The 23935-nt window shown below is 52.0% G+C and overlaps 1 long non-coding RNA gene and 2 pseudogenes across 1 annotated transcript in view; 2 read left to right on the top strand and 1 right to left on the bottom strand.

The window, feature by feature from the left end:
* The window catches only part of LOC144164140 (uncharacterized), a 56526-nt gene that overhangs the window by 5270 nt on the left and 27321 nt on the right, over positions 1–23935 (top strand). The gene's annotated exons all lie outside the window — the stretch shown is intronic.
* LOC144164181 (2-aminomuconic semialdehyde dehydrogenase pseudogene) lies at positions 8817–9849 on the top strand (annotated as a pseudogene).
* Positions 16189–16773, bottom strand: LOC144164180 (uncharacterized; annotated as a pseudogene).

Genomic DNA, 23935 nt, shown 5'->3' with positions numbered 1-23935 from the left:
GGGTCGGACGGCTCTGAGCTAAGGCGGTCTATAACCTGCCGAAGCGATGGGTCGCGTCGTTGGTGGGCGGCTATGTCGTGCAGGTCGGACAGGGCAAATACGCAGGGGTCATCATCATTCTACGTGTGGTCAGGCGGATCAACAGGATGACAAGACAAGCAGTCGGCGTCCCTGTGCATGCGACCAGACCTGTAGACCACCGAATAGTCATACTCCTGGAGTCTTAACGCCCAGCGGCCGAGTCGTCCGGACAGATCTTTTAGCGACGAAAGCCAACATAGGGCATGATGGTCGGTAATAACCGCAAAAGATTTGCCGTACAAATAGGGCCAGAACTTGCTGACTGCCCAGACGAGGGTAGGCATTCACGTTCCGTGATGGAATAGTTACGTTCAGCGGGAGACAGAAGTCGGCTGGCGTAGGCTATCACCCTGTCGTGACCAGTCTGTTTCTGCACCATGACTGCCCCTATTCCGTGGCCAGTCGCGTCCGTGCGAACTTCTGTGGGAGCCAACGGATCGAAATGGGCCAAAACTGCTCAACGAGTCAGGCGGTCAACGAGAGCGGCAAACGCTGCGCTTTGCGCAGTGCCCCAGGAGAATGAGGTATCGGCCTTAAGGAGATCTGTCAATGGCCGCGCGATCTCAGCGAAATTCTCGATAAATCGACGAAAGTAGGAGCATAGTCCCACAAAGCTACGAACATCCTTTGCCGAACGCGGAATTGGAAATTCTTGAACGGCGCGTAGCTTATCGGGATCGACTACGTGCAGCATCGACTACGTGGCCGAGGATCTTGAGTTGCCGGCCACCAAAACGGCATTTTGCGGAATTGACCTGCTGGAGACCAGCGCGACGGAAAACTTCTAGGATGTCTGCAAGACGATGGAGATGACTTTCAAATATCGAAGAAAAAACGATGACGTCGTCCAAGTAGCAGATGCAGGTCAACCACTTGAAGCCACGTAAGTGGAAGTCGATCATACTTTCGAAGGCAGCCGGCGCGTTGTACAGACCAAAGGGCATGACCTTGAATTGGTACAACCAGTCGGGCGTCACAAATGCGGTCTTTTCGCGGTCCTGGGTGTAGCGGCGCGTGTCCACCGCGCCGAGGCGACGACGACGACGAAGGCGGAACCACGAGGCGCACGCTCACGTGCGCTCGTGCTGGAGGAATAAAAATCAGTTCGAGCCCAAACGCTGTCGCGGCTGGTTGTCTCTGCGCCGGTCGCGACATGATTTGGTGACGTGGACCGAACTCGCCTCTTCTGACCGCGCCATGTCGGACCCTTCGGCTTCGCCGGATTCTGCGGGCCAACTACAACCCGGCGCAGCTACGCCCGCCCACGAAGCAGCTCCGCCTGCTCACGCTACAACCGCGGCTGTGCACAGCGCTACTCTACCCCCGTTTTGGACTCGGAACCCGCGGACATGGTTCACGCAAGTCGAAGCGCGCTTCCGTCTGCATCGCATCACCAGCCAGGAGACGAAATATAACAGCGTCGTGACCTCCTTGCCAGGCAGCATCGCGGACGAGCTAGCCGACATCCTCGACGCCCCGCATCCTGAAGCGCCGTACGACCACCTAAAGGCAGCGATCATCCAACGCAAGTCGGAGTCGGAGCGCAGCAGGCTGCAGCAGCTTCTGAACACCGAGGAGCTCGGTAACAGGCGACCCTCGCAGTTGCTACATCGCATGCGGCAGCTATTGGGCGATCATGGCCAGGACCTCAATAATCCACTTCTTCGGGAGCTCTTCCTTCAACGCCTCCCCCAGAACATGGTATTGGTACTTGCGGCAGCCGCTGACATGCCACTCGACCAACTCGCGGAATTGGCTGACCGCATCGCGGACTATTCCCGGTCCCCAAGCATCGCCGCAGTCGTCGATACGCCCTCCACCTCAAGGGACGACTCCAGGCTTGGTCGACTTGAGAGCCGCATTGATGAACTGAGCCATCAGCTGTCATCCCTCGCACCCCTCTTGCACCGACGCCGACGTGCATCCCGCGACCGACGGTACTCCCCATCCCCGTCCCGTTCTCAACATGGCTCCTCCGCAACACGCGGTGAGCCTGGCCCTTCGGGCGTCTGTTGGTATCACCGTACCTTCAGCACTGCCGCCCGCAAGTGCAGCCAGCCTTGCTCATGGACGGGAAACTAGGAGACCGGACACTGGCGGCGGCAAGTGAACCCGGTCATGCAGTCAGCCGCCTCTTCTACGTCACCGACAAGGTTGCCGGCCACCGCTTCTTGGTCGATACGGGAGCAGAGGTCAGCGTCATACCGGCCTCTTCGCTAGACCGACGACACCGAGAAATGACCTCCCCGTTAATCGCCGTCAACAACTCGCCGATCAACACCTACGGCCAGCGGTCGCTCACAGTCAATTTTGGCCTACGTCGCACCTTCCGGTGGCTTTTCACAATTGCTGACATCAAGCAGCCCATTCTCGGTGCTGATTTCCTGGCTTTCTACAACCTGGCCGTGGACGTGCACTCTCGACGCCTCGTGGACATGACGACGAGCCTTTCAGTACATGGCATTCTCTCCTCTACCACGGCGACCGGACTTCGAGCCTTTGTGCCATCTTCCGTGTACGAGAAGATACTTGCAGATTTTCCCGCGATCACAAGACCCCACACGGGAGAGTCCCCGGTGAAGCACACCATCACCCACCACATCGTCACGAAGGGACCCCCTGTCTTCGCTCGAGCGCGTCGTCTCGCCGGATCGCGTTATGCCATTGCTCGTCGAGAGTTCGAGCACATGCTGGAACTGGGAATTGTCCGTCCATCCTCGAGCAACTACGCGTCAGCCCTGCATATGGTACCCAAAAAGGACCCCGGTGACTGGAGGCCATGCGGTGACTACCGTGCCCTCAATGCGATCACCGTGCCGGACCGGTACCCGCTCCCTCATTTGCAGGACTTCACCGCGAATCTGGCAGGCTGCAAGATATTCAGCAGGGTGGACTTGGTCAAAGCTTATCACCAGATACCTGTGGAGCCAGCAGACATACCGAAGACTGCCATCATTACACCATTTGGTCTCTTCGAATATGTCCGCATGCCCTTCGGCCTGCGTAACGCCGCCCAGACCTTTCAACGTGCCATCGACGAGGTTACCCGCGGTTTAGACTTTGTTTTTGCCTACGTCGACGACCTCTTGATCGCAAGCTCATCACCATCCGAGCACGAAGTGCACTTGCGAGCCCTTTTCACTCGGCTTGACGAATATGGCTTCGTCATCAACCCCAAAAAGTGTGTCTTCGGCGTGCAGACCATCGAGTTCCTGGGCCACTTGGTCACTCCACAGGGCATCAGACCTCTTGACACCAAGGTGAAGGCCATCCAGGACTTTCCACAGCCCACCTCAATTAAGAAGCTTAGAGAGTTCTTGGGCCTGCTGAACTTCTATCGGCGGTTCATTCCCAACTGTGCCGAACTAGTCCAGCCCCTCACTGATCTGCTGGCCACCAAGACAGGCCCTGCAGAGCACTTCGAGTGGAGCGAGCAAGAAGCGTCCGCCTTTTCTGCTGCGAAGAAGGCCCTCTCCGACGCTGCCATGCTTATACACCCCGTTCCTGATGCTCAACTTCGTCTTATAACCGACGCCTCCAGCGTGGCTGTCGGTGCTGTGGTTGAGCAGTTCGTCTCCGGTTGGCAGCCACTTGGTTTCTACTCCCAGAGGCTGAAACCTGACGAGACGAGGTACAGCACCTTCGGGCGCGAGCTACTGGCTGTCTACCTTGCCATCAAACATTTCCGGCATTTCCTGGAAGGCAGGGACTTCTACGTCCTTACGGATCGCGCAACCACAGCTCGTATTCGTCGCGTGAGATCCGTCACCTCTCCTTCGTCTCGGAGTTTACTGTCGATCTCCGCCATGTCAGCGGCCCGATCAACACTGCTGCTGACGCGCTGTCTCGCGTCGAAGCCCTTTCGACTTCACCCCAACCGATTTGCATGGAAGAGCTTGCTTCTGCACAGCAACAAGACCCTGAGCTCCAGCAACGCCGCTCTGACACCTCAACGCTGACTTTCACAGATGTGCCGTTGCCGTTTACCGAAGGCACAATCACATGCGAGACATCAACCGGCGTCTCCCCACCTTACGTTCCACCGGCGTTTCGTCGAGCCGTTTTCGACACCCTGCACGGCAAGAGTCACCCCGGCATCCGAGCAACTCAACACCTCGTCACAGCTCGGTGGTTCTGGCCCTCCATGAATGCAGATGTCCGCCGGTGGGCACGCACCTGCCTCCAGTGCCAACGTGTCAAAGTAACCAGGCACACCGTCACTCCTGCCTCGCCATTCCATCCACCGGACAGCCGTTTCGCGCACGTGCACATTGACCTGGTCGGCCCCCTACCACCGTCGCGATGCGCCACCTACTTGTTGACGTGCGTCGACCGCTTCACGCGCTGGCCAGAGGCAATCCCGATACCTGATATTACGGCGGAAACAGTCGCCAAAGCATTTGTTGGTGGTTGGGTGTCCCGTTTCGGCTGCCCCGCTGTTGTCACCACTGATCGCGGGCGTCAATTCCAATCAGCCCTGTTCAACGCTCTCGCTGCCATCTTGGGAGTACGCCACATACACACCACCTCCTACCATCCGTCTGCCAACGGGATGGTGGAGCGTTTACACCGCCAACTCAAGGCAGCTCTCACCACCTACGAGCCAAGGGAACACTGGGCCGACCACCTTCCCCTCGTCTTGCTCGGACTACGCTCGGCTTTTAAGGCAGACCTGCATTGCACATCTGCCGAGCTGGTGTATAGCTGCCCTCTTCGTCTCCCGGGCGACCTCCTCACCCCTCCGCCTGCCGATGGTCTTTCGGACCCCGCCGGTTACGTGGCTGACCTTCGTCGCCTTTTCGAGCAAATCCGGCCTGTCCTTCCTCGACAACGCAGCGACCACTCCGTCTTCGTGAGCCAGGACCTTTCTTCCTGCACTCACGTGTTCGTGCGCCACGACGCTGCCCGTCGACCCCTCACTCCCGCTTTCGATGGCCCATACCGCGTCATCGAGCGGCACCCCAAGACTTTCACCCTCGACATCAACGGCCGCCAAGACGTCGTCGCCGCTGACCGCGTAAAGGCTGCATACCTCGCCTCTCTTCGACCGAATCAGACCTTCGCCGTCTCTACAACCATGCCCAGAACTTTGCACCATCAACCGTCGAAAACTGTCACGTGGTCTTCAACAACGGCCTCCGGCTCTACGGGGGGGAGCCCTGTAGCGGCGCGTGTCCACCGCGCCGAGGCGACGACGACGACGAAGGCGGAACCACGAGGCGCACGCTCACGTGCGCTCGTGCTGGAGGAATAAAAATCAGTTCGAGCCCAAACGCTGTCGCGGCTGGTTGTCTCTGCGCCGGTCGCGACATGGGCATCAACAGCAATTTGCAATACCCAGACCGAAGGTCAATAAAAGAAAAGTAGGATGCACCATGCAGGCAATCGAGGGCGACATCAATCCGAGGAAGCGGATAAACGTCCTTTCTGGTGACTTTGTTCAAGTGCCGGTAATCAATGCAGAAGCGCCACGACCCATCCTTCTTTTTTACCAAAACGACTGGTGACGCCCATGGACTGGAAGAAGGCTCAATTACATTCTTTTTTAGCATTAATTCCCGACTTCATCTTGAATTACTTTGCGTTCGCCGTGAGATACCCGGTGTGGTCGCCGATGGATGGGGCTCGCATCCGCGGTGTTGATGCGGTGCGATATCGTCGATGTCTGTCCCAAAGGGCGATCGTCCAAATCAAAAATATCTCTGTACGACGAAAGCAGGCGATGTAACTCGCAAGCTTGCGACGAAGGAAGGTCCGACGCTATCATTTTTGCGATGTCACCAGGGGGTGGGCCTACAATCCTTGGAATTATTCGGTGCACCCATGCAGGCGTCAGTGGACACGGCAGAAGTTTGGCATTCGTCCAGGGGAAAAAGCGTGGCCAGGGCCATCCACTCGGGGAGAACTTGGGGCAAAGAACCAAAATTGAGGAAAGGCAGGCTGATTTCCTTGTTGGCAAGGGTGACTACAGTGTAAGGAAGAACTACGGGGTGTCGGAAAAGGACGTCGGTAATGGGGGAAACGACGTAGTCGCCGTCCGGAACTGGTGGGCATGGGGACAAACGGACGTTGGACATTGTGTTGGGAAGCAAGCGGACATGTTCTGTGGAGCAGAGGCGGTTGGGAAGTTTGGTGTTGGCAACAGGACCCGTCGGCAGGTCAAGACGAAGAATACCCGTGGCACAGTCAATAAGCGCGGCGTTGTCGGTTAGAAAGTCACGCCCGAGAATTATGTCATGGGGGCATGCATCGAACACAGTGAACACGACAGGAATGTGATGGTCACCAACACCAACCCGAGCGGTGCACAGTCCTTCGACGGTGGGTGTACGGCCGTCGGCCACTCTGACGACAGGAGATGGGGCGGGAGTCAGGACCTTACGAAGGCGGCGGCGAAGGTTGGAACTCATTACGGAGATACTGGAACCGGTATCTATTAGAGCGCTCATACGAACACCATCAACATCAACGTCAAGCAAATTGCGTGCGCGTCGTCTTTGTAAACAGGCCGGGTCGGATATGCAGCATCACCTCCGGGAGCTGCATTGGCTAGTTTCCCGGAGAGGTGAGTCCGTAAGAAGTCGGCGGCGAAGGGCGGCGAGGCTGCGGCGAACGAGATTGGTGACGTTGTGGTTACGGGGAGCGGCCAGAGCGGTTGCTGTGAGAGCTGTCGGGAACATACTGGGGTTGAGTAACAGGGAGGAATTGAATATGCCGATCGTCAGAAGAGTAGGTGGTGGGCGAAAACCGGAAGCGTGCAGGGGACGTCCAGCGTTGTCGGCAATAACGGGCGACGTGACCAACCCGAGAGCACTCGAAGCAGATAGGCCGGTCTTCAGGGGTTCTCCGTTCTGCAGGGTTCCGGCGGCGGTAACGAGGTGGGGCGTCATAACGCCGTGAGAAGGTATTCCGGGGAAATGAACGTGGGAGGTTCTGGCGAACGTCCGGACAAGCCATAGCGCACACAGAGTGGATGCCAAGGTTGGCGACTTCCTCACGCACCACGGCCTGTATAAGTTGTATAGTCGGCAGGTTATGGTCGTGCCCATGGGGGTGTACAAGAGCCGGGGCCATGGCCTCGATTTCGTGGCGCACGATCTTTGTCAACGTGTCAGAATGTGGCATCGGGCCTGGAGCCGTCGGTAAAGTGGGAGGCGCTGTGAGATCCGCGCACGATGAGGTTGCTGCGGTGTGAGGCAGCCGGATGAACTGCTGCGCTATGCGGCGGCATTTCGCCTCATCAAATCGGCGACATTCCTTCAGCACAGAGTCAATTGTGGCACACTCTTTACACATAAGCAGATTGAAGGCATCTGCTATGCCCTTAAGAACATGCCCAATCGTATCGGACTCTGGCATCTTCGGGTCTACTTTGGCGCAAAGGGCCAACACTTCCTGGATGTAGGCGACATAGGACTCAGTACAGGACTGAGTGCGTGAAGAAAGATCGTTCTTTGCACCTAGCTGACGGACAGCGGAGTCACTGAACGAATCCAGGAACTCCTTTTGAAGGCGTCCCAGCTTGTGAGCCTCGCTTCATTGTTTAGGAACCAAGACCCAGCCGTCTTCTTAAGATGGTAGGCAACATTCGCCAGCATGATTGTCTCATCCCAGCGGTTGTGAACACTGACGCATTCGTACATGCGGAGCCATTCATCCGCGTCGACGTTATCAGTGCAAGTAAAATCAACGGGATCACGGGGGTGAGACACGATGACTATCGGCGGAGTACGTCCAGGCTCACCGGGGCGCGGCATCATGCAGCTGTGAACGTGACGCCCGCTTCGAAGCTCCGTAGTTTCTCAAAGTGGCCCGGCGAGTGGTACGGAGATGGGAAGTAGCAACTCGACCACAAGATGTGACGTGGCAACGAAGGGGATGTATTTAGAGATTGCAGGTACAAAAATAGACGGGATCGTAACGACAGACAAGGCAGCCCGATGTCCCAGGTGGTGGTGGTGGTGGTTCCAGTTCAATGGCGCGTACCCACTCAGGGGGATTGGCCAGGAAATGGGCGCCTTACCGAAAGGAATTAGGTAATTTTTGAAGGGAAAGAAAAATTTTTAATTATTAGGATGGATTAGCAGTAGATGAGTAGAGAAATAAAAGTAAGGATATTAGAGAAAGAAAGAAAAAAAGGTAACAACGAACACCATTTAATGAAAATTGGAAGTAAGAAACACGAAACGGCACGCACACCGACATCAGCGAGCGTCTTCTTCTTCCCCAGCCTATGGGCTCACTTATCCCAGAGGACGCATACCCGCAGAGCGGGGGTTGGCCACTGGTTCCGTTTATGGTAAGGAGCCAAACACCGAGCCTGTGACAATATTATATGCGAAAGCATTAGCTCGGGTGTTGCATTTCAGCAGTATCTTTTTTCTTGACTCTTTGGTCGCTGACCAAAATGTCTGTGCTCCGGTGCCAATAGTTTGCATGCATACTCCCACTAGATAAGACGCTATGGGGGCATTCGTAGATAATATTGGTCGAGCGCAGGAAGTCCTACGTCTGCGGTAAAAAATGCGTCTGCAGAAAACGTTCCGTGGTAGGAAGCCAAACTATTGCGATGCATAATTTACATGACGACCTTATTTTAGTTCCGCGGTTCAATACACACTGCTTATTTCCGTTCAAAGTTATAGTGATAAGTACACGTGATGTAATTCAACGTCACTTGCTGGATGCAAGTGACTTTGCCCCACTTTCCCACCACTGCCCAGTGGGACTGATACATGGCGAAACCGCAACAGGCGTCGAACGAGCTGCTACACGTTCCGCTGGGAGGTGGGAGTGGTAGCCGCGCTCGCACCTTGGAATATGCAGCTGCACCTGCTCACCTTCAAAGCTGGCACCGGCAACACCGTTGTGACCAAGCCAAGCGAGCTCACCTATATCACTGCCTAGATGCTGGCCAACTGTTCGTGGATGCCCGGCGCACCGTGGACTGGTTAACGTCGTAATCGGCTTCGGCCAGATTTTTGGTTACGCACTGGTGCGTCCCAAGAACGAAGAAAATCTTGTGCACTGGCAGCACCAAAACTGGCAGTATCATCGTCCAAATGTCCGTGCCCCACGAAAGAAGATCTCCCTAAAGATGGGACGCAAGAATGCAGCCATCGTATTCGAAGACACTGCTCAGAAGAAGTGCATCGGCTCAGTCATTGAGGCCTGCTTCCTAAATCAAGGCGAGGTCTGCATCTGCACGACTGGTATCTACATTCACAAGAAATTATACCAAACGTTTACAGAGGCTTTCGCTCAGGAGGAAAGGAAGCTCAAGGTAGGCCCGCCCCTGAGCGAGTGTGTGCATGGGTGCGCTTGAAGCAGCACTTGAAGCATTTTAGGTTGTGCATCACGTTAGCCACGGAGGACGGGGGCAAGATGCTCTGCGGAGGAATCCGAGAAGAGCCTGACCTACCCAAGGAGAACAAGAACGGCTAGTTCTTGCTGCCAATGGTGATCACAGACATGCCTCACTCATCACGTCGAATCCAAGAGGACATCTTCCTGGTAGTAACGTGCGTGGCACAGTTTGACATGCACATCAAAGTGATTGAGAAGGTCAGCAGTGTTCTCTATGGCCTGTGTGCGAGCATGTGGTCCAGAGATGTCTCCCGCATTCACACGATGGCGCGGCGCCTGGGGGTGGGCACCGTCTGGTGCAACTGCCGCTTGGTGCTTCACCTGCACATGCTGCTTGGAGGGATGAGGTTGTCTGGCCTCGTCCGCGACGGCACCCACGCCTCCAAGGAGTTCACCATATAGGTCAAGCACATCGTCAAGATATGCACCATTTTTCGGAGACATACCCTGCAGTTTTGGTTCAAGTAGAACGGATAATATTGGGGTTGTTTGAAGTATCTTGATGTTGCCGCTAGAGTCCGCGACGAGGGAGCAAGCAGTCAGAGAGCTGCTTGAGTCATGAAGAGGTATCTTGGTGCGTGATGCGTAACCGGGACTCTTGGAGTTGCATGTGTTGGTGCGGTCGAGAGGCTGCGACGCCACTTCACCATATCTAAGACAAGCATCATAAAGTTCGCTTCGTGGGAACTGCATCGCTTCACTTACGATTATTTTGACAGGTTGCTCAAAAGCGTCCATAAACTCTTTCTCAGCGTGGGGACCAGTCAGAATGGTTCGATAATGTGGGCGTTGTTCCGTAATTGAATGGACGCGTAGTCAATGCGATAAGTAATGGGGGAAACTTCTTCAACTGTGTGTCCCCATTGAACATGGCGTGATTCACTGGTGACATCAGCGTCGTTATAGTAGATCCTTGAAAACATCGTTTGTGATATAGCTGATCTTCAGTAGGCTCCGTTCCTGATTCGGTCATGATGAAAGCGGTCTCAGTTCTTTTAGGCATTGGTCGCAACTGTTGCGTACATACCGTCGTTCGCGGATCTAACGGGTTTCAGCAACAGTTTTTCGCGACTACAACGGCTTTGGTAAAGGGAAAAGAACTGTATTTACATTACATCAAAGGCAGAACACGTCCGTTCGCCAGCATGGTGTCTCATCATCCTATTAATTCAATATCTGAGATCACTTCTTTGTCCTCGCACAAATAAAGTTCGAATAACAGATACGGGGCTGTTTCGTTTGCCAGAGTTCACATTCAAAAGAGAGAGAAATGAGCGATGAGATTACAACATTTAGACAACATCCTCCATTTGGTGGATAATGGAGGTTCAAGCCTTTCTTGAAAATGAGGATGATGACAAATTAACTCACCTCTGTAAATCACGAACTTGCTTTGCTCCCTACGGCATAACATATACTGAGACGGGCGGCGGCCTTAAGCATAACGGTATTGACACAATTTTCACCCTCTTATAATGCTTATAGAAAAATTTAAAAACAATGATTAGTACGCTGACTGTACTGCCTAGATGTAAAAACCTGACACCACTTTCTTTGACGATGACGTTTTGCTTTACGCGCGCAACTGTGCAAAAAAACGTCTTGTTCTACAACGTGCTTCTCCTGCTCTTGATCGCATTGAAACTGGAGCAGCTAACGCATCAAGTATATACGATTTTACCTGCCTTAACTTTCATAATTTAAGATGTCGTAGACCACTCGCTTGACCGCTGCTTCGTTATAAATTCGGCCAGGAACTTTTAAAGTTATCTTAACGTACCTGCTTTCGGCAATTGCAAACTCCTGTCTCCTGCTCACGCCTGTACGTGATGCCGCTCGGTTCTTTATGCTGCCGGTATGTAATATTCGCTTTGCTTTTCAAAGATGCTTCAACGTGGTATCAATACAGAGCCATAACTACTACACCGGGATGCGAAGTGCCCCCCAACGTGTGTATCAGATGATGTTCAATGTGTGTGTCCCTTGAACATCAAGTGCACTGCAGGTAAGGTGTGTATCTAGGAACGGCTACGTCAGAATTTGGATTTAAACATTTCGGATTATATTGAGTTGAATTTTGGGAGGTGTTAGTGGGCACTTGGTTGCCACATGGAAAGGGATATTGATTCTGACCCTGCTTGTCGCGCGCGAGTAATTGTGAAGCCGATTTTTAGCGAAAGATCAGATGATGTTTAATGTGTGTGTCCATTGAACATCAAGTGCACTGCAGGTAAGGTGTGTATCTAGGAACGGCTACGTCAGAATTTGGATTTAAACATTCCGGATTATATTGAGTTGAATTTCGGAAGGTGTTAGTGGCCACTGGGTTGCCGCATGGAAAGGGATATTGATTCTGACTCTGCTTGTCGCGCGCGAGTAATTGTGAAGCCGACTTTTAGCGAAAGATCAGATGATGTTCATTGTGTGTGTCCATTGAACATCAAGTGCACTGCAGGTAAGGTGTGTATCTAGGAACGGCTACGTCAGAATTTGGATTTTAACATTTAGGATTATATCGAGTTGAATTTCGGGAGGTGTTAGTGGCCACTGGGTTGCCGCATTGAAAGGGATATTGATTCTGACCCTGCTTGTGCCGCGCGAGTAATTTTGAAGCCTACTTTTAGCGAAAGATGTTTCGTTACGAAACCAACGTTTGACACTCTTTTTGCGATGATGGTTGTAAGATCCTTGTAAAAAGGCCGACGCATTTAAAAGGTGTTTTAACAAAAAATATGGTGTAAGGATAACGAAATGGTGTGCTTGACACCCTTAATTTAGGGTGTGGGCAGCACACTTACGCCTGAGAATGTGGGTCGGCTGATTGTGCCCTACACCATGCGGAAACATTAAACACGCACTAATAAAATTGAACCAGAAATCAACTGAGCAAGAAAAGCAACAAGATGCGGATGGAGAGGGAGTATATAGCGAGTGTACGTGCTAATATTGCTTTAATAGCCAGCAGAGGCAAGTGCTCTAATAGAGTCATGGCGTCGGCAGGATTGCTCTTTGGGGGATGGGTTGGAGGGGGGCGAAACCATGCCTTACGGAGGAAGAGGACGAAGGGGCGGGGTTATTGTGCTGTGCTGGCTCGGGGGTGTGACGGGACATTTGCCGTTTTTACACCCCCCGCCGACGCCCATGGTGTTGGGAGGTGCGCAATACACCCTGAATCAGCTGAGAAGAACACCGCCGTTTATTCTAAACTATACAGCCATGTTGGATGCGGCTTCCCCGATCCAGGTTTCCAACCTACATTTCCACATTGGCTGTTCATGGACACTACATTATCCCCTCAGGGAAGAAAAGAAAAGGTTACACGAAATCTTTCAGATGCACAGGTCGTTGCCTGTTTCGTTGAGGGTACCGTCGTGGGACAGTCTTGGGAGTTGGCGACAGGGCTTGGCGAGGAGCAGCTACACAGTGGCCAACAAGGTCGCTGTTACCTGGCACAGTTTCATCGTCCAGACATGGCATGTCGACCTGGTCTTCGTGTTGCTTCACCTGAACAGTGCTTGCATCTTTGGAGAAGCTCGAGTTGCGGCAAATCGACACTCCACTCCTGGACGCTGTGATTCTGGAGCCATTTACCTTGGTAACTGTGTATGGATGTGGTTCATAGTAAGGGGAAAACTTATTTGACCTGTCTTGCCTGCAGAGAACTTGTTGTCCAACACGCAGCTGGTTGGGGTTGGTGTGTCTCGTAGTGTCGGCATACTGTTGGTTGTACACCTTCCTTTGGGTGTCATTCCGTCTAGCTTCGGAGTAAGCTGAGTTGTGAGCACCAAGCGCAAGTGTTGGAAGAAGATTCCTCATGGGTCTCCCGAACAGGAGTTCAAATGGGGATTTTCCTGTGGAACCATGGGGTGTTGACCGATAGGCAAGCAAAAATGACTGAAGCTCACTGGTCCAATCCAAATGGCTGACTCGACTTGAGAGTATAGACTTCTTGAGGGTGCGCATAAATCGTTCGGCTTCTCCATTAGCCTTTGGCCACCGTGGAGTGATGCGATAATGCTTGAACCCAAGCTCATTCGTGAACGTTGCAAAACTATCACTGAAAGGGTGAGCCATTGTCAGACTTTACGATTTTTGGGCAGCCAAACTGAGAAAAGATGGTGCGCAGATGCTTGATGACTGTAGGTGCTGCAAGAGTGTGTGTGATGCTGACAACTGGGTACTTTGAAAAGTCATCTACAACCACCATGGCATACTTGCCATCAGGAAAAGCGCCAACAAAGTCCTCTGATAGCTCAGTCCATGAACCTTGAGGCAGTTCCTGGATGAGCAAAGGATCACGCTGGTGTGCAGGTGTGTTGGCTTGACATGCCAGGCAGCTCTTCACTGTCCGGTCAACAAGAGAGTCTATCCCTGGGAACCACACCTTCTCACGTAAAAGTTGTTTTGTATTGACAATGCCTTGGTGACCTCGATGTGCAAGGGGCACTGCCCTTGCGTGGAGATGTGCTGGGAGTACAATCCGCGTGCCTCGCAACACCAGGCCTTCTTGAGAAATTGACAGTTCTGTCGCTACAGGAGAGAAGGGCCGTAATGTTGTGCTCTTCCAGCATTTATCATGCTGAGGCCGATTGAGGGCCTGCTTGAGTGAGCTGAGCCCAGGGTCAGCCATCGTTGCTTTGGTCACTTCTTCCATGGTCATAGCATGAGGCATGCTGTGGGACACGACAAAATTTACATACTCTTCAGCTACTGACTCCATGCGTCGGAACGGTTCTGTGAATTTTACTGGGTGACGAGACAGGTAGTCAGAAGGGTTGCTTGGACCACTGGTGTGTTGCACCCTAAATGTGTACTGCTGAATTCGGAGTGCCAAACGCTCTAGACGTGCTGACGGCAGAGACCGGGGGTTTCTCAGAATGCTGACCAATGGCTTGTGGTCTGTCAGTATGCAGAATGCTGATCCGTACAGGTAGATGTGGAATTGCTCAATTCCCCACACCACAGCTAACATTTGTCTCTCGATTTGCGAGTAACGTGCCCCAACTGGAGAAAGGGCCCGACTTCCATATGCTACTACTCTGGTTTCACCTCCGGATGTCTGCGTGAGGATGGCGCCAAGGCCATGGGGAGTAGCATCAACAATGACCATGATGTCTTTTCTTGGGTCAAAGTAGGCAAGCGCCGTGGCTTCAGACAGCTTTCCCTTCAGTTCGTCCAGTGCGTTTTGCTGTTCGTCTGTCCAACACCAGTCTTCACCTTTGGCTGTGAGTTTCCTGAGTGGTTGTGTGAGGTGGGTCATGTTCGGTATGAACCGACCGCAGTAGGTGACAAGACCAAGGAGGGACTTCACTTCGCCGGCGCTGGAGGGTGGTGATGCATCCAGTATTGCAGATACCTTTGTGGGGTCTGGCTGTATGCCCTTGCTTGAGAACACATGCCCGAAAAAGGTAAGCTCCTTTTGGTAGAACCTGCCCTTCTTGTCATTCAATGTGAGACCACTCGCCAGTAAGCATTCCAGTGTAGCCTTTAATGCTTCGTCATGCTCCTTCTCAGTCTTTCCGTACACCAGGATGTCATCACTCACGTTGAGCCCATTAGCGATGTTGGCTAATACCTGACGTATGGTTTCCTGGAAGACCTCGGCTGCTTGAGTCGCTTGTATCAGAAGAGTCCCACATGCGTAGAGAAAGTGGTGATCACACGGGATGGTGCGTCAAGTTCTAGCTGGTGGTATCCATCTTTCAGATCGAGTTTGGAGAATACAGTGGAGCCGTTCAAAGCAACAAGGATGTCATTCACTGCTCGTGTGACATGTCTCTCACGCTGGATGGCCTCATTTGGCACATCGCATGTCAACACACACTCGAATCTGCTGGGGGTCGTGTGGCTTTGGGACTGCTACAATTAGAGATACCCAGGGGGTTGGTTCTTCAGCCCTTTCAATGATGTCGAGGGACTGCAGGCGCTCAAGTTCTTCTTCCGGTGGCTGCCGCATGGTGAAGGGGATGCGTCTGTGTGGTTGTGCTACTGGTTCAACAGAGGGGTCAACATGAAGGTGTACCTGAAAGTCCTTGAAACAGCCAACACCTTGGAAGAGCTGTGGCTATGCCACTCTTGGGTCCAGCTTGGTTTCTACCTCTTCTAAACTGTATGTGTTCTGGGCTAGTGCCAGACGAGATGCTGCAGAAAAGCTGAGCAGCGGTGCACAATCTCCAGACATGACGTAGAGCGCGTTGTGGCTTCTGCGTATGTCATGACAACGTCCAGCTTTCCGAGTAATGGTAACGGAGAACTTGCACCATAAGCGAACACTCTCGTTCACGTTTTGGACAACGTTTCCTTACTCAAATGACCTTTCACGTCGTTCGAACTGACCACGGACACGGTAGCACCAGTGTCAATCGTAAAACAAATGGGTTCACCGTCGACGTTGATGTCCACCTGTGGAGATATGGTCGCTGCTTGAGAGATGGCTGAAGTCATAAACACGTGTTCATCACTGTCAGTGCCACTGTCCCTCATGACTGCGTGTATGGTTTTGGGTTCAGAACGACACACGTGAGCAAAATGTCCGATTTTGTGGCACGCGTTGCACTGCTTGCTGCGGGCGGGGCAGCTGAAGCGTCCTTCGCTGTGAGGCCACGATTGTCCACAGTCCACAGTTGTAGCGCGTTGCATCTGCTTGTTGATGGCGTGGGGGCTCACGAGAGGCTTTTCCTCGGTGCTTCGGTTGATGATGAGGTCGTGAGTTTTGCTTGGTGTTTAAGGCAAGTACGGGCGCTACGTTGTCCTTGCTCCTCCTCGAACTTCCTCGAACAATCTGCCTTGCCTGAGGATGCCGGCCAGGTCCAGGTCGTGCTGCATGGCGTATCGGCGGAGGCTTGTTGACGTCGTAAAAAGTAGAATTTGATTTTTGATCTCGGGGTCAGCATCAGCAAAGGCACAGTGCTTCGCGAGCTGGCGCAGTCTGGCGTAGAATATGTCGAGCTATTCGCTTTCCAGTTGCTTAGCTTGGCGGAAGCGGCAGATCTCGAATGTAGTGTTCACCCGTGGCGTAAAGTAGCTGTCGAGCTTCTGGCGGGCTTTAGAGTAGAGGGAAGTTGCGGCACCGGGGGTACCCGTGCTTGAAACGGTAGATGTAGGTGCGGCGGCAAGGGGGTCGGGTAACGCACAGTAGATATCGTAGACTTCCTCCCCAACGTAGTGTAGTAGCATGGCCGTCTTCCGGGCGTCGTTTGTGATGCCGCAGGCCACAATAAAGTTTTCGAAGCATTTCATCCATAGCAACCATTCGGTGCCGATGTTATTGGCGTCAGTGGCACGCACGTCGAAGAAGGGAAACGCGGGAAGCGAGCTTTGCGCCATACCGCAAAATTCGGTCGTTGTACGAGTGGAGGCGGCATCGTTCCGGTAAAAATCTTCACTTGGCAGTTGTTGCGTTGTTCAGACGTATCCTCGTCGCCATTGTAACGTGTTGGGAGGTGCGCAATACACCTTGAATCAGCTGAGAAGAACACCGCCGTTTATTCCAAACTATACAGACATGTTGGGTGCCGCTTCCCCGATCCCGGTTGCCAACCTACATTTCCACATTGATTGATTGATTGTGGGGTTTACCGCGCGGACGCAACGCAGGCGATGAGGCGCGCCGTAGTGGAGGGCTCCGGATTAATTTTGACCACCTGGGGATTAGCTGTTCATGGACACTACACGAGTTTATCACTAAAATCCAGTATTTCAGCGCTAATTTCGTAATTATCCATCTTGTCTTCTGAATATAGTCAGCCGACGGATTAGCGAAATCTTTTTTCTTCCATTATTGAGACCGAGCGCAACAACTGCTGTTGTGATTGTGTTCAATAAATCATCATATTTTATTATTTAGCCCTCACTTACTCACTTACAACACACGTTTTGACGCGTGGGCCTAAAGCTACAAATACCCGCTGCGGTGGCTCAGTGGCTAAGGCGTTGCGCTGCTGATCACAAGGTCGCGGGTTCGATTCCCGGCCACGGCGGCCGCTTTTCTGATGGAGGCGAAAAGCAAAAATGCCCGTGTGTACGAGATTTCGGCGCACGATAAAGATCCCCAGGTGGTCAAAAATAATCCGGAGCCCTCCACTACGGCGCGCCTCATCGCCTGCGTTGCGTCGGCGCGTTAAACCCCACAATCAATCAAATCAATCTAAAGCTACAAATAAGGCTGTGAGATATTATGGGAAAATTTTAAAGAACCCCATACATGGCGGTGGTTTCTACCGATTTACAGGGGTGGGCGTGAGGCTTTTTCGAGCATGTGAATGCTTCGTTCCTCCCCGTGTTTTAAACAATACGACGTGGCAGAATTTATCTCAGTATCGGAGCTGTTCAAGCTTCAGCATAGCCCCGTGGGGTTAGCAAAAGAATACCAAGAAAAAACACCACCGCGTTTAACGCGTGCACCACCAATCACGGGTTATTTTACGAGTGGACCGTGCTTTCGGGCCTGCCCGGTACACCCCGGTTCTACACCATTTTACAGGTGATTGTTTTTCTTGGGCCACTAAAACGCAAAAAATGGCGCAGCTTGCACGAGTGGTGCAAACCCGGAGAAGCAACAAAGCTGTTGATCGACCTAGCTTGTGTGACCCCACAATATGTTGTCTGTGCGCCAGACCCACGGTAACGACATTACCAAATCCGCAAAACGTTGGCACCACCCATCAGGGTGGTGCCCTGATCGGTGGTGCCTTGACTAGCAACAACATGGACATGCTAATAAAACTTTGAAAAACCCAGAAACATTTCGCCATACTTTGCGAAAATGAAGGAAACGATCTCCACCGCCAGCTGCGCCCTTGATTTCGCTGGCGAACATTCATTTCGTACCTGCTCAACCCTTTACACAAACCCAAGGGTGTTGCATGTGGTCAAAATCGTTTTAGCGACACAAACAATGTACACCTACACATTAAGGTGTTGGAACTTAATGAAATGGTGTTATAAATTTGATGATGATGATGATGGTTGGAGTTTTTTGCCGCAAGGCCACCTGGGGCAAAGAGCGCCAAACAAAAGTATGTAAAAGAAAATAGTGGCTACTGAAGCCAAAATAACAGCAGTAAAATCAATCAACGGCAATGGTGATGGCTGGTGTATAGAGCCAGTTTTGATTACGCATGATAGGAAATGAGGTTTAAAAACTTAACGTGAGACAAATATTTAAAAACGCGTTGCACAGAGACCATGGCATTGTCACCCAAAAACAAGGAAGGGTGTAGCGGAAAGTGTTGTCTGTATAGTTCCTTGAAGTGTCTGTGTCTTGTTGTGTCGAGTGCCTTGCATGTTATTAGGATGTGGACTACGGATAGGCCCTCCCCACACCTGCTACACACAGGTCTTGGAGAGCTAGTGAGCACGTGTGAGTGTGTTACATGTGTGTGGCCTATCCGCAACCTAGCTAAGGTAACTTCAATGTGTCTGTTGTGTGAGTCAGTAGCGTATGGTCCCAAGTGTGGTTTTATTACGTGTAACTTGTTATCTGTCTGTTCACTCCAGTGTGTTTGCCATGTGTTGTGAAGTTGGTGTCTGATGTGTGGCTTCATATCTGTGTACGGCAGTGTTGCTATGCCCACTAAATTCAAGAGTGTAGCAGCAGTGGCCATTTCATCTGCCCTTTCATTCCCGGCTATTCCACAATGGCCAGGAACCCAACATATTGTTATTTCAAGACTTGATGCGTATGCCGCCATAAGGGCCTTAAAAACAAGATTGATTACATAATTTTTTGAGCGTTTTCTGGACAAAAGTGCACGTACAACACTAAGAGAATCTGTAAAAACTATGGACTTTGGAATTTGATGTTGGACAATGTGGTCTAAAATAAGTAAAATGCCGTGTGCTTCAGCTGTAAAAATGCTGTTGTGTGAGTTCATTCTTTTTGCCATGTTAAAGTTCACTCCATGGGCAGCACAAGACACAGCATCAGCTGTCTTTGATGCGTCGGAGTGAAACTCTGCACACTGGTACTTATCCTGCAGGAAGAGGAAATGCTGCATAATAGCTGCCCTTGGTGCCCGGTTTTTGTCGAACTGCACAAAAGACAGGTCACAGGAAACATCCCTGGCCTGCCATGGTGCAATAAAATCAATGATCGGTGTCTTGTGGATATATGAGAATGACACTGCTAGCTCAGAAGCTTCTGCTCTCACTCTGAGAGGGAACGGCATGGGAATAGATGGACGGTTTAAAAAGAGCTGCTGTGAGGATGCATCATGAATGGTCGAGTTAAGAGGATGATTTGTCAGAGACATGATTTTAGAGGCATACAAAAGGTCAGTGTATATCCTCTGGTGATACAGGGACCATTTGTGGCACTCTGCATAGAGGCTTTCGACAGGGCTGGTGCGAAAGGCGCCACAAGCAAGGCGAAGCCCCAAATGCAGAACTGGGTCAAGCATTTTAAGTGCCGTTTTCGTTGCAGACCCATATACGACGCTGCCGTAGTCCAAGCGAGATCCTACCAGTGCAGTATACAGACGCAGGAGTAGCTGCTTGTCTGCACCGTACGATTGGTGAGAGACGACTTTAAGGATATTCATAGTTTTTAGGCATTTTTGTTTAAGCATTTTCAGATGAGGAAGAAATGTTAATTTGTTGTCGAATATTAGGCCTAAAAACTTGTGCTCCTTTTCTACAGGAATCGACACGCCGTTTAGAGTAATGTCAGGGTCCACATGGATCCCACGAACACGGGTGAACACAACACAAGTACTTTTTACGGGGTTCAGCTTAAAGCCGTTTGTGTCCGCCCAGCCAGCAAGTTTGTTCACGCCGAGCTGGACTTGACGTTCACAGATTGACATATTACATGATTTAAAAGATATTTGTACATCATCTACATAAACTGAACAAGAAATGGTTGGTGGCAATACCTTACGGAGTGAGTTCATCTTAACTATGAAGAGTGTGCAGCTCAAAACACCTCCCTGAGGCACGCCATTTTCCTGAACATGTACATTAGAAAGTGCACTACCAATTCTTACACGGAAAGTTCGTTCAGACATGTAGCTAGAAAGTGTGCTGAGCATGTTGCCCGACACACCGAATGACTTCAAGTCACTCAAGATGCCGTATCGCCATGCCGTGTCGTAGGCCTTTTCCATATCAAAGAAGACTGTTATACAGAACTGTTTGTGAATGAAGGCATCTTTTATGTAGGATTCCAACGCAACAAGCTGATCATTGGTGGAGCGCCCCGCCCTGAAGCCTGCCTGGCAGCTCTCGAGAAGACCGTTGTACTCAAGGAAGTACACGAGCCTGCGATTGATCATCTTCTCGAAAAGCTTGCACAGGCAGCTCGTCAGGGCTATAGGGCGGTAACTTGAGGGGGACGACGGGTCCTTTCCCTCTTTCAAAAAAGCCACTACTACGGCCTCCCTCCAAGACTTTGGAATGTGCCCCGAAAGCCATATTTTATTATATAGATGAAGAAGTGCTTCGAGTGTGTCTGCGTGTAAGTGTTGTAACATTGTGTATGTGATGTTGTCTGGGCCTGGAGCTGAGGGTTTACACGTGCTCAGAGCAGCCCTCAGCTCATGTAGTGAAAACAGGGAGTTGTAAGAAGTCTGTGATTTGTTGTTGTCGCGTAGGGACTTCTTTTCACAACAGGCTTTATGTTTCAGGAAAGTGTTCGTGTAGTGTGCTGAACTGGACACGTGCTGGAAGTGTTGTGCGAGTGTGTCAGCCTGGTCTTCCAGAGTGTGCCCTGTTGCGCTAACCAGGGGCAGGCTGTGTGTCTGTTGTCCTTTTAGCTTGCGTATACGTGTCCATACTTTCCGTGTGTCTGTGTAGGAGTTTATTGATGTTATGAATGTACGCCAACTCTCTCGTTTTGCCTCACGGCGCACACGTTTTCCTAACGCCTTGGCCCGTTTGAACAAGAGGAGGTTTCCCGACGTGGGGTACCGACGAAGGATACCCCACGCCTTGTTCTGGGCCTCTCACGCTCGCCTACAGTCCTCATTCCACCACGGCCTCCGCTGGTTGCGCGGGGCACCAGAGGCGTGGGGAATGGACTTTTCGGCGGCGTCGAGGATGTGCGCCGTGAGGAGTTGGGTAGCTTCTTCGACGTGTAGGTGTCCTATGGATGTGTGGTGTAGTTTGGATGTCTCTGTAAATGTATTCCAGTTAGCTCGTGCTTCATTGAACCTATTATGGGAAGATGGACTGCATGGGCCTTTACCTATGTATGTGAGCGAGGTGGGGAAGTGGTCACTACCGTATGGGTCAGTGCCCACACCCCACTCGAGGAGAGGAAAGAGAACTGCGGAGCCAATCGCCAAGTCAAGACATGAGTATGTGTTGTGTCCTATGCTATGGTATGTAGGCTGTTTATTGTTGAAAAGGCATGCTCCTGAAGATGTAAGGAATTTCTCTATAAGGCGACCTCGGGCATCTGTGCGAGAAGAGCCCCAAAGAGTATTGTGAGCATTAAGGTCGCCTGTCAGGATGTATGGTTCGGGCAGCTGGTCAACCAGCGCCTCGAAGTCAGAACTTAAAAGTGAAACATCAGGAGGAATGTATATGGAGCATACCGTTATCAACCTATTAAATATTATCAAGCGTATTGCTACAGCCTCAAGGATTGTGTTCAAGGTGACAGTGTGGCATGCTAAGGATTTGCGGGCGATTATGGCCACACCGCCAGAAGAGTGTGTGCAGCCAACCCTGTCCTTTCTGTATACCAGGTAACTATTCAAGAAATTTGTGTTCTTGGAATTCAGGTGTGTTTCCTGAACACACATTACACTTGGCTGATTAGCATGCAGGATCTCATAGACGTCGTCAAGATTACTTAGAAGGCCTCTGCAGTTCCATTGAACGATATTTTCTCTTCCCATTATTATGTATTAGAGCTACTGGAGTGTGACTATTTATGTAGGGTCTTTCGGGGCTTGGACTCTTGGACGGGGTTTCTTTACCTCCTCTGGAGGTTTAGATGGAGGGACCCGTTCCTTCCGCTGCGAAGCAGACAGGAAGGGTCCCACATCCAAGTCATCATCTGATTTGGAAGGGGTACCCGGCGTACCGGACCCCCCGGACCTGGCACCCTTTGCGGTGCCCTTCGTTCTGGCCGCGACCGCCGAGGGCGTCAGGAGCGCCCCAGGTGGCACAGGCGGTGCGCCGGAGGTGGGAACTGCTGCGGTTTCCTCCAGCTCTATCTCCTCCGGGCCCTCGCATGTGCTTCGGGCCGGTGGAGAGGAGGAAACAGAGGGTGCAGCAGCATCCCCAACGGACGTGGATGCCACCACAGCCGCTGCTGACTTAGCAGGCGGTGCGGTGGCGGGTTGGGTCGCCAGAGGCAACCCAGGGGGGGGGCGGAGGCGGGTCCCAGTCCGACTCGTGGTACTGGGTCCCCGCCGAAACAAGACGCCGCTCCGCCCCCCGGCGAGCTGCGCCGGCGTACCTCCCCAAGGGGAAAGAGGCGAACCTCTTTCGCGCCTCGGGGAAGGAGATGTTCTCAGTTACTTTCACGTGGATGATCTTTTTTTCTTGGTGAAACTTTGCACAGCTGCGGGACCATGCTGCGTGCGGCCCCTGACAGTTTGCACAAGTGAAGGTAGTGGAGTTACAGTTTTCAGTAGGGTGGTCATGTGCGGCGCATTTCGCGCAGGTCGTTTTGCCGCGACAAGAAGTTGTAGCGTGCCCGAATCGCTGGCACTTGTAGCAGCGGCGCGGGTTAGGTATGTACGGTCGTACACCACACCTAATGAAGCCAGCATTGATGTGTTCAGGAAGTTTTGATTTGTTGAATGTCAAGATTATATGCTTTGTGGGGATTTCCTTATTGTCTCGTCTGATGGTGATACGCCTCACTGCAGTTACACCCTGATCTTTCAGGCCTTCCAACAGATCAGCTTCAGTCTCATTCAACAAATCGGTCTCCGAGATCACACCCTGAGAGCTGTTGAGGCTACGATGGGGAGTGACTGTGATGGCCAGATCTGCCATGCAGGTTTGCGACAGGAGGTTAGTGGCTTGTTGCTGCGTCTTGACATTGACTAGGACTTCACCGGTACGGAGTTTCTTAGCATCGAACGATTTTCCTATGATGCCTTCCAGGAACTTAGTGATCAAGAATACGGACATGGATGAAACAGGGTTTGTTTTGTCAACTGCCTCGATAACCAAGAATCGAGGATAGTTGTCAGGTTTCGGACTGTGGATTTTTGGAAGGGATGGAAAGGAAACTTCGGTGCGGCCCCTTTTCGGGGGCCGATCACGTCTGGGGGGGGGTTTGATTTATCCATATGGCATAGGAAAAAGCAGGGAGACGGGGGTACTTTCTTCTTTGACCTTACCCTGGTAGCCAAAGAGGTCCCGGAGCTCCCTGCCTGGTGAACAGACAGGGAGCCCATCCGCCGGAGCTTGACCTGGGCTCCGACGGCCACCGTTCATGGTTTCTAACCCTCCACCTATTAACACATCGCCACGGTTGGATCCAGCTTATGTTTGGGGGCTCGGGGTCCGCGGTTTCGCCAGTACC

Source organism: Haemaphysalis longicornis, unplaced genomic scaffold, assembly GCF_048455015.1.
Source record: "Haemaphysalis longicornis isolate Haplotype H1 unplaced genomic scaffold, Haemaphysalis longicornis Haplotype H1 scaffold_13, whole genome shotgun sequence".
NCBI lineage: Eukaryota > Metazoa > Arthropoda > Arachnida > Ixodida > Ixodidae > Haemaphysalis > Haemaphysalis longicornis.
Note: the sequence above shows the minus strand (reverse complement) of the source record. Positions and strands in the feature narration are given on the sequence as shown.